This window comes from Daktulosphaira vitifoliae, unplaced genomic scaffold (genome assembly GCF_025091365.1).
Source record: "Daktulosphaira vitifoliae isolate Bord-2020 unplaced genomic scaffold, ASM2509136v1 Scaffold_3, whole genome shotgun sequence".
NCBI classification, from domain to species: domain Eukaryota; kingdom Metazoa; phylum Arthropoda; class Insecta; order Hemiptera; family Phylloxeridae; genus Daktulosphaira; species Daktulosphaira vitifoliae.
The window spans coordinates 608830-619328 of NW_026099574.1; positions in this window are offsets into that span (position 1 = coordinate 608830).

Consider the following 10499-nt stretch of genomic DNA (forward strand, 5'->3'; position numbering starts at 1 on the left):
AGCAGGACGATCTATGAAGCCTTCAGGACCTTTGCGAGAAGGACACTGGAAGAAAAGAAGGATAGGAGGACTATCTTCAGCGCCTAGATAGTCATAGGTGAGTAGGGTTGGCAACCTTAACAGCTGGCTCACCCGGGCCTGAGTGCACCGACTCTAAGGCGGGTAGGTGATTGTTGAGACGGAAGTTGAAGACGCATGAACCGAAAACCCCACGGAGGTTTATCCGTACCACGGGCGGGACGGACGCCCCAGGTACCGGCGTAGTCGGTATCTGCCATCCCGACACTCGTCGTCGAACCGGGAAACCGCTTCGGCGATAGTGGGGCTTGGCTCCGTGGTGGCGGTCGCGGGAGCGACTATGTGGTTACGGCCAGACTGGCCTCAGGGAAAGCTGCTGGGTGATAGGTCACTTCGGTGACGTCCTCCCTGGCGCCTACCGACCTTACCAATGAGGGCAACCATTGGAGGTGGTGCATACCATAATGCAAAGTGGCTGAGATAGGGCTGCGGCCCTACCCGGGTACCAAAAGTTCGGTGTGGACGGATGGTGAAAGGTACAGATGATCTTGATCATCTGGCGCTGGTGTTCCGTCTGAAGACACTTTGACCGGAGACCGACCTAGGTCGCTCTTCGTTCAATGCTCCTCCGTAACCGGTAAATAGCGCCATAGCGCTAACACGGGTTACGGTTGTAGGCGAGACTCGAAAGAGACGGACCGCAAACGGGAATCAACCTTGTCCCTATCTACTGCGCGGACTACGACTGCGGTAACACGTGTGTTACGCAGCTCAGGCGTTATCAAGGGAACTATGGGCAAAAGCAATATAGACATAACAGTAGTCAGCAGGGAAATAACGAGTAGAATCGAAAATTGGAGCGTACAAACAGGTGAAATATGTAGCGATCACAGAATAATAAGATATGAAGTAGCAATGGAAGAAAAGATATTAAAAATGAAACAACCGGAAAGATTTAACACGGAGAAAGCGGATTGGAACAAGTTTGAGGCATTAATAATGGAGGAGACGGCATTGAAGGAAGATGAATTCCGAAGGGCGACAACAGAAGAGAAAGCGAAGATATTGCAAGACATGATGGTAGAAGCAGCAAGGAGAACAATACCAAAGAAGAGAAGAACAGATAAACCAAAACCGCCCTGGTGGGACAGGGAATTAGCAGAAAAGAAGAAAAAAGTGAGAATAGTGCAAAGAAGGAGGGAAAATGGAAGGGAAGATGAAGCAGAAGAGAACAATAGAAGGTATAAAAAGGAAAGGAATGAATACACGACACTGATAAGAAGGAAGAAAATGGATTCATGGAGAAAATTTGCGGAGTCGATAAATACTGAAGACTGGGGAAAATGTTATAGATGGGTAAGAAATGGAACAAGAAAGGGAGTAACGATCACGACAAAAAGGAAAGAAGATGGCACATATACTAAAAATACGAAGGAAACGATAGAGTACATGCTAGGTAACATGATACCGACAGAGGAGCCAGGACCGCCGGTGGAATTAGATGAGGAGGAAGCAATATTAACAGAGCAAGAGATAAATATGGAAGAACTAAAGGCAGCGGTCTGGAGAATAGGCAGCAAGAAGGCGCCTGGAGAGGATGGCATAACGGCAGGAATAGTAAGGAAGGCATGGACGGGGATCAAAGAATGGATGGGGGAAATAACGAGAGAAGTAATAAGCACAGGGATATTCCCGGAGATATGGAAAAGGGCAAGGATAGTACCGCTATTAAAAGCAAAAGATGCAGACGAAACAATGACGAAATCATTTAGGCCGGTGAGCCTGCTTCCGGTGCTGTCGAAGGTGGTGGAAAGAATGATGGTGGACAAAATGAGAAGAGAGATAGAGCCGAAGCTAAATGTAAATCAGCATGGATTTACGTGTGGTAAATCTACAATAACGGCAATGAAAAGCATAAAGAGATGGGTAGAACAATCGAGAGGTAAATACGTTATGGGGATTTTTCTGGACATAACGGCGGCATTTGATAATGTCAAATGGAATCCAATGTTGAAAAGAATAAAAGAATTGGGAGGAAGCTGGAATACGTTGAAGCTGGCGGAATCCTATCTAAAAGGAAGAAGGGCAAAGATGATGGAAGGGGGAGTTGAAGCAAGTGTAATACTGAAGAAAGGGTGTCCGCAGGGGTCATGTTATGGTCCTTTCTTATGGAAGGTGGTGGTTGATGAAGTCCTGGAAACGGAGGGGGCGGAAGATCAACATAGAATTGCATATGCGGACGACATAGCTATATTGGTATCAGCAAGCAATAAAAAAGATCTAATAGCGAAAATAGCAAGGAATACGGAAGATGTACCAGTATGGGCAAATAAGTACGGACTAAAGTTCTCGGAGACAAAATGTGTGGGGATGCTGCTCAAGGGAAAACTCTGGCAAGGATATGGGATAAAAATGGGAGAACAAAAGATTAAGGTGGTACGGGAGGTGAAGTACTTGGGGGTGAGAATGGGGGAAAGATTGAACTTTCAACCACATATAAATGGGATGAAGAATACGGCGGAGGAATTCTACAGTAGACTGAGGGCGATATGTGGCACAAATTGGGGAAAAATGAGTAGAACAGACACTTTGTTATATAAAGCGGTGTTCATACCTAAAGTAAGTTATGGAGCGGAAATATGGATCAGAAAAATTACCAGAAAACAAAGAGAGGTGTTGTGCTCAATACAAAGAAGGACGCTTATGGCAGCCACAAGGGCTTATAGGACTACATCTACGGTGGCGTTGCAGCTTATGGCGGGGTACATGCCACTGGACCTAATGATCCAGCATACGGTGGAGACAAGAGCGGATGGAGTTGATGGGAAGGAAAGCTGGGAAAGCAAACTGGATGAATGGCAGCGAAGAGTGGACCTGGCCGAAGAGGGTGAATGGACCAAGAAGTTTTTTCCGGATGTCAGAAGAAGGATGGGGATACCATTAGAAATGAACTTCTATGTAGCACAGTACATAGGGGGGCATGGCGATTTTAAATGGAAACTAAAAAGACTAGGATTAACTGACTGTGATGAATGTGACTGTGGAGAGGGGCAGGACAGCGTGGAGCACGCCCTGATCCATTGTAAACTAAATAGGCAGCATCGGGAAAGACTGGAACTAAGTTGCTTAAGAAAAGGGATACTATGGCCATGTAACCTCTCGGAATTGGTGGAACATAGAACGTTATACGAGGAGTTGGGAAGATATGCAAAGAATACGCTGGAAGAAAAGAAGAAGAGGAGGGAAATAAGAACAATGCAAACATAAAAAGGATAAAACAAGGGAGGTATGACGAGGGCTGATAACACAGCCCAAAAGCCCTCCAGCAAGGGGATTAGAATTCTACTGGGGTAATAATTATGCCGGTCGTAAAAGGCGACCATAATAGTCGACGGCTGAGGTCGCTAAAACAGGGGTGGTAACCTTATAACCCTCGGGACGAGCGTCCTGATGGGGCTCACCTGGGCCCGGTTACATCAACCAAGACGGGTAGACGACCGCAAGGCTTCGGCCGACGAGCAACTGTCGAACAGGCCACCAGCCTGGGTGACCGAAAGGAACCAAAAAGGTGCTACGGGCGGGGGAGGGCCCCGGGTCGCGGCACTCGTCCAAGAACGGGTAAGTCGCGCCCTGCTCCCCCGGCACTTGCGTGCGGACCGACGCCGTCGCTCCGTGCGCAGTGTTGGCTTGGCTTCGTAGTGGCGGTTGCAGGAGCAACTATGTGGTTATGGCCAAGCTCGGCTAGGAACCTGTCGTTGGGTGACAGGTCAGCCTACTCAACCAGTGCAAACTGGTAGGGTGGTGCGAGAAGCTCCCTGACTTCCTGTTCTGCTCTACCGGTGGGAGTTAATTACCGGAGGTGTAGACGCCTACCAGATGCGTTTAGTGGCCGAGATAGGGCCACGCCCTTACCGGGGTGTCTGAGAATGATGCGGGGTTCAAAGACGACAGGTACGCAATGGCGAGGAGTACACGTCAATGCGGTGCTGGTGTTCCTTAGAAGACCCAGAACGGGTCCGGACCGAGAAATCGTTCCGGCTCTTCTGTCCTGCCCCGATCTGTGAATAGCGCCACAGCGCTAAAACGGGTCGGGGTTGTAGGCTAGCCGCAAGGCGACACCATACACAGGACTCATGTCCCTATCTACATACGCGCGGACTACGACTGCGTTAACACGTATGTTACGCAGCTCTGGTGTTTTTTGGCGATTTCTAGAGTTTATGGTTTAGTTATCTTAGATATCTTTATCGGTGTTTAGTGCGCGAAGCCACTGGTGCCGGTTTTGAGTCGGTGGCGCTTACTTCTAAGCTCTAATGCTTTAATTTTAGTTTTGAACTGAGAAATTGGATTCCAAACACGTGGTTTTAACGTTGGTGCGAGCAACGGTGAACAGCAAGTCTGGTACCGCACTTGGAGTCGGCCATTTTTGCGGTGATATTGATTATTGTATTATTTTTTTTTTAAACTTCCCCACCCCCCGCAACATTGGAGAGCGCCTAGCGCCTTCAATATTGGTCGGAGAGTGCCCGGAGTGGTGCCAAAGGATAGTGGCAGAGGAGGCGGATTACCACCTAAAAGTGGTTTTTACCCACCCCCCCCCCGCTTCATATTTTTGGAATTCGCGTAGCGTGGTGGATATCGACGATAGAAACAAAATTCTTTCGCGAACAATTTTGTTTTCTTGTGGACTAAGGGGTACACCAACACTCTAGGGGTCTACAATCCCTTCCAAGGGATCTCGGTTCCCTGTGGACCGATGCGTCCCAAATTTGGATCAGCGGCGTAGGTACGCTAATAAAGTTGGTGTACCAAATTTTATTAAATTTTGGCGGGAAAATAAGCTCTCGTTTGCGCATGCGCACAACGAAGTTGATTTTGTCTCTTTTAACTCGATACTGCGCATGCGCAGTGGAGTGTGGTGTTGTGCGCGAGTGTTGTTTTTTTTTTTTTTTTTTTTTTTTTTCTCCCATGCNACCCCACCTCACCCTTCGTTTTTTTTTTTTTTTTTTTTTTTTTTTTTTTTTTCCGCGCATGCGTAGATCGCATTACCGAGGATGTCGTCAGCGTCGGAAATTTCAATGGAGGACGTGATGGAGACGTATAGTGGATGCTGTACGGAAGCTGTCAGTCCATCAACAGGGGCAACGATAAAGAAAAGGAAGGTATCAACATGCAAGGAATCAGAGCCTTTAAGGGATGGTATGGCGTCGGTTAGGAACATAACCGGGTGGCTACTGACAACGGCGATGAACGACGTTATCGGCAAAACATTCACGGTAGAACGGAAAAAATTATTTTCGCAGAAAGTTATGGAGCTGGAGAAAGCGGTATCACTCATGGTGATGCAATGTGGGGTGGCGAATGCAAAGCTGGAGGAGTGCAGGGATAGTAATGGGAAGCTGATGGAGAAATTGTGTGCTGCCAAAGTGGAGATGGAGATGTTGAAGAATGAACGGAAAGGAGCAGAGGAAAAAATGACCAACACAAAAAGTGGGAGAAGTGAACTGGATTTAATGCCTCCGCCGACAGAGGCACCTACATATGCCCAAAAGACGAGGGAACGGACAAGTGTAATGACGAGAGGACCGGAGAAAGAGGTAATGGAAAGGTCAAGGTCGAGGTCAACCAGGAGGAGCAGGATAAGGAGAGAATGCAAAGGGCAAAGACCGGCAACACCCTTTGAGCTCGAAGTAGGATACGATGCAACTGGTAAAGAGAAAGAAGAAATATGGATGGAAATAACGAAGAAGGTAACGGTACCGAAACTAACCTTATTAAAAAGAGCTGATAAGCTAATTATAACGCCGAAAGATGATGAAACAAGAAATGCACTCAAGAGCATAGCTAGTATGAATGGAAAGATAGTGGAAAGAGAAGCGAGATGGCCCAGGATGATGGTCAAGGGGGTGGATAAGGAGATCGCAGGGGACCAAATACCTAGGGCGATAGCGTTCTCCAACAGAGAAATAGGGATCGACATGGTGGATGCAGACAAGAATATGAAGCCTCTGTTTAGAAAAGGACCACGGGACTGCGAAACAGTGAATTGGGTCATAGAAGTGGCACCTAAGTTGTACGAGGGTATTAAAAAATTAGGATATCTGTACATCAAGTGGAGCAGATGCAGGGTACAAGAATTTGATGATGTGTCTCAATGTTTCAAATGTTTGAAATTCGGACATATTATGACGGGATGCAAGAAGGAAAACTTCACATGTAAATATTGTGCTGGGGAACATGATTCGAGGTTATGCCCGAATCCTGGAGTACTCAAATGCGTGAACTGTGCGCAAAGACAAATCGCAACGCATGGAGATTGTATAGCCAGAGAAAGGAGGATTAGGGAAACATTACGGAAGACAGATTATGGAAGAGTGGAGGGACAGGATGATAAAACGTCATGAGGCCAAGTGACGGAATAAGGGACCCGTCAATCTCGGATTTGACGGATAATAATAGAATGGAGCACGGCAATAGGATTAGGAGGATTAAAGTGGTACAGAATAATATGGCAAAGACGGCATGCGCGAATGATGAATTGGTGGCGTATTGTCAACAACATAATGTGGACATAGCATTCATTCAAGAACCATATACTAAGAACGGGAGACTGGTTGGAATAGAGACGGCGTCGCATAGAGTATTAATGGGAAGGAGCGAAGTGGTACCGGGTACCAGGAGCACAAGGAATGGTTCGGCATTGGTAATATTCAATCCTGAATTAGTATTGTTGGGTTGTGGGGAACTAAACACAACAAACGTGGTAGTGATGAAGATAATGATGGAGGATGGCCGAATTGTTGCATTGGTATCAGCATATTTTAGATATCGGGTACCAACAGAGGAAAACATAATGGAGCTGGAAGGAATACTGGAGAAGATGCAGTGTCCAGTTGTGATATGTGCGAATGTAAATGCAAGATCGAGAAGGTGGTTCAATCGAAGAGGCAATGATAGGGGCAGGATGGTGGAGGAATGGATAGAGAGGAGAGCACTAAATATTTTGAATAAACCTGGTCAAACACACACGTTCTCTGGACCTAGAGGGTGCTCAAATATAGACGTCACATTGGTTAGCCATAGCATTGCGGAGATGGTGGTGGACGAATCATGGAAGGTAATTGAGGGGGAGGTTACATCAGATCATAGACTGATCCAATTTGAATTAGAGATGGATAATATACAACGGAAAACAGCACCAGAGAAGAGATACGCTGAAGACAAGGCAGATTGGGTGAAGTTCGAAAGTGTGGTCTATCAGGAAGTGGAGGCTAAGGAACGGGAATTCAATGAAGCGGACATAGATGGAAAAGTGGGCCTGCTGATGAACGCATTGAAGAAGGCAGCAGATGAAGCGATACCACGTAGGAGAACGAAGTACAGATGCAAGCCACCGTGGTGGAACCAGGATCTAAAGGAACGCAGAAGGGATCTTAGGAAGGCGCATCGGGATTATGAGAGAATGGTAGGCGTAGACAGGCAAGAGAAAAGGACGATATATAACAGGAAGAGGAAAGAATATGTTAAGGCGCTGAGAGACAGCAAGAAAAGATCATGGAGGGAATTTGCTAGCTCGATCAAGGAGGACACTTGGGGTAGCTGTTACAAATGGATTAGTAAAGGGTCAAGGGAATCTGGGATCCTGACGTCAAAATTGAAGGAGGACGGTAACTTTACTGGGAGTGCCCAGGAGACGGTGGAATATACGTTGAAGAAACTCATCCCAACGGATAACGAGAATGGAGTCTTTGTAGCAGAACCAACGAGAACGGCAAGAGCAGAGGAGGGCGTGACAGAGGAAGAAGTGAAAGTATCCATTTGGAGAATAAGCCCGAAGAAATCACCAGGGGAAGACGCCATAACAGGGATGATGGTTAGGAAAGCTTGGGGTTCAATAGCGGAATGGCTAACTGCTATCACGAACGAAGTGCTACAGGTAGGATATTTCCCCAGGGCTTGGAGAAACGCGAGAGTGGTGATGCTCAAAAAAGGCAAGGAGGCGGATAGCAAGCTGGTGAAGTCCTTCAGGCCAGTGAGTTTGCTACCGGTCGTGGCCAAAGTGGTTGAACACCTAATCGTTAAGAAACTCAACAGGGAAGTAGAGAGTAAACTGGACCCAGCGCAACACGGATTTACAACCGGGAAGTCCACGGAGACGGCGATAATGGACATGACGGAATGGGTGTCAGGAAGAAACGAGAAGTATGTTATTGGAGCGTTTATGGACATTACGGGTGCCTTCGACAACGTTAAATGGGAACCACTGCTGGAAGACATGAGGAAATTAGGAGCGAGTATTAAATCTATGGAGTTGACGAAAAGCTATCTCACGAATAGGACTGCCACATTATATGAAGGAGGGGCGGCAGCGAAAGTGACATTGAGTAAGGGATGCCCTCAGGGGTCTAACTATGGCCCATATTTATGGAAAATAGTGGCAAATAGTGTCTTATCAAAAGAAATACCGGAATATGAAAAGAGAATAGCATATGCTGATGACGTGGTGATACTCACGGCGGGAAATTCAAAGAGGGAAGTTATCGGTAGACTAGAAAAAAGCCTGGAAGATCTGCCAGAATGGGCAGGTAGACTGGGACTATCCTTCTCGGAACAGAAGTGTAGAGCGATGTTAATGAAAGGGAAGCTATGGACGGGTTTCACATTGAAGTTCGGAAGCAGCAGAATGTCCATGACGAAGTCGATGAGATATCTTGGAGTGCACATGGTGGAAAGGATGACGTATACGCCACATATCATTCATCTGGGTAGTACAGCGGAGGAACTGTATAGTAGATTGAGATCAACGTGCGGGATTGACTGGGGGTGTGCTGACTAGGGCACATAGGGGGGCATTGGACGCCGCAATGCGAAGAGCGGGAATGGAATGGCCAGAAGACATGGGATGCGTGATAACATCGAGAGTAGCCTATGAGGCCTTTCGGAAATTCTCAAGGGACACGCTGGTGGAGAAGAGACGTAGAAGAGAAGAACGAGATGGCGAATTGATGATTGACTAAATGGCGGGATGAATGGAATGATAGTGGTTGTCACGATGACAACCAGAATGCCCTCCATCAAGGGGCTTAGAGTTCTACTGGGGTAATAATTATGCCGGTCGTAAGAGGCGATCATAATAGTCGACGGCTGTGGTCGCTAAAACAGGGGTGGTACCCTTAAAACCCCCAGGCGAGCGTCTGGAGGGGCCTACCTGGGCCCGGGCTCATCACCCAAGGTAGACGATGGTTACCGTTGTCGAACAGGCCACCAGCCTGGACTACCGGAAGGAGTCAAATTGGTACTACGGGCGGGGGAGGGCCCCTGGACACGGTTTGCGTCGTGATCCAGCTCCCCCGGCATCGTGTACCGGCTTGTCTTCGGCCGAGTTCGGTATGCGGTGTGGGCTTGGCTTCGTAGTGGCTGTTGTGTGAGCAACTAAGGTTGCCTGCAACTTTGTGGTTATGGTCAAATGCTAGACCAGGGACGTGTCGTTGGATGATGAGTTCTCCACTTGTTCGGTGAGAGCCGAATTTGTGGGTGAGCACTCTCTGACTTCTCGTCCTGCTCTACCGGTGGGAGTTAATCACCGGAGGTGTAGACGCCTACCAGATGCGTTTAGTGGCTGAGATAGGGTCACGCCCCTACCGGGGTGTCCGTGAATGATGCGAGGTTCACGGACGACAGGTACGCAACGGCGCGGAATACCCGTCGACGCGGTGCTGGTGTTCCATAGAAGACCCAGAACGGGTCCGGAACGAGTAATCGCTCCGGCTCTTCTGACCTGCCCCGATCTGTGAATAGCGTCGCAGCGCTAAAACGGGTCGGGGTTGTAGGTTAGCCGCAAGGTGACACCACAAATAGGATACTCATGTCCCTATTTACAACTATCGCGCGGACTACGGTTGCGTCAACACATGTGTTGCGTAGCTCTGATGTTTTTGGCGATCTATTATTTTGTTTTTGAGTTTATGGAATTTTAATTGTGCTTAACATTCTCGGTGTTTAGTGCGCGTAGCCATCGGTGTCGTTTTTGAGTCGGTGGTGCTCATTTTCTAGGCTCGAAAGCTTAAATTTTATTTTTTATCTTCTTCGTGTTTACCGTAAGCGGCTTAAACACGTGGTTTTAGCGTCGGTTCAAACAACGGCGAACAGCAAGTCTGGTACCGCACTTGGAGTCGGCCATTTTTGCGGTGATAATGTTTATTTTACAACTTTGCTAACTTCCCCACCCCCCGCAATATTGAATAGCGCCTAGCGCCTTCAATAATCGTCGGAGAGTGCCCGGAGTTTGGATCAGCGGCGTAGGTACGCTAATAAAGTTGGTGTACCAAATTTTATTAAATTTGATCAAATTTTGGCGGGAAAATCAGCTCTCGTTTGCGCATGCGCACAACGAAGTTGATTTTGTTTCTGTAAATCGATACTGCGCATGCGCAGTGGAGTGTGGTGTAGTGCGCGAGTGTTTTTTTTTTTTTTTTTTTTTT